Below are 333 nucleotides of genomic sequence, written 5' to 3'. Positions count from 1 at the left end.
TCTTGCTGTCTCTGGAATAATAATGTGAGTAAAAAAGTAAATAAATAGGTTGAACTAAATATATATACATGTATATTCCACTTTTGCAATGACTGTGAACACCATCATTATTGTTACTTTACACACAGAAGGGAGTGTTTTGGGAAAAAAAAATTGCACTTCAGATTGCAGGTTTTGTTATGCACTCGCATGTGTATAAACTTCAATACCATGGGCTGGTGTGAATCATCATTGTCATATTTGTGTGTTACCATTCTATGAGTCCATCTGTTCACTGATGCTTGTAGGAAATACTCCTCAGTGGCCTCATTCAGTGTAGAAAATAGTTACATA

The 333-nt window shown here is 34.5% G+C and overlaps 1 protein-coding gene across 1 annotated transcript in view; it reads left to right on the top strand.

Annotated features, from left to right (window-relative positions):
* The window catches only part of LOC119588173, a gene marked incomplete in the record, with an annotated part of 39156 nt that extends 38829 nt beyond the window's left edge, over window positions 1–327 (top strand). Inside the window, 1 exon segment of the mRNA XM_037936875.1 lies at window positions 1–327.
* Between the last annotated feature and the right edge of the window lie 6 nt (window positions 328–333).

This window comes from Penaeus monodon, chromosome 23 (genome assembly GCF_015228065.2).
Source record: "Penaeus monodon isolate SGIC_2016 chromosome 23, NSTDA_Pmon_1, whole genome shotgun sequence".
Lineage (NCBI taxonomy): Eukaryota > Metazoa > Arthropoda > Malacostraca > Decapoda > Penaeidae > Penaeus > Penaeus monodon.
This window is presented reverse-complemented; position numbering and strand designations above follow the sequence as displayed.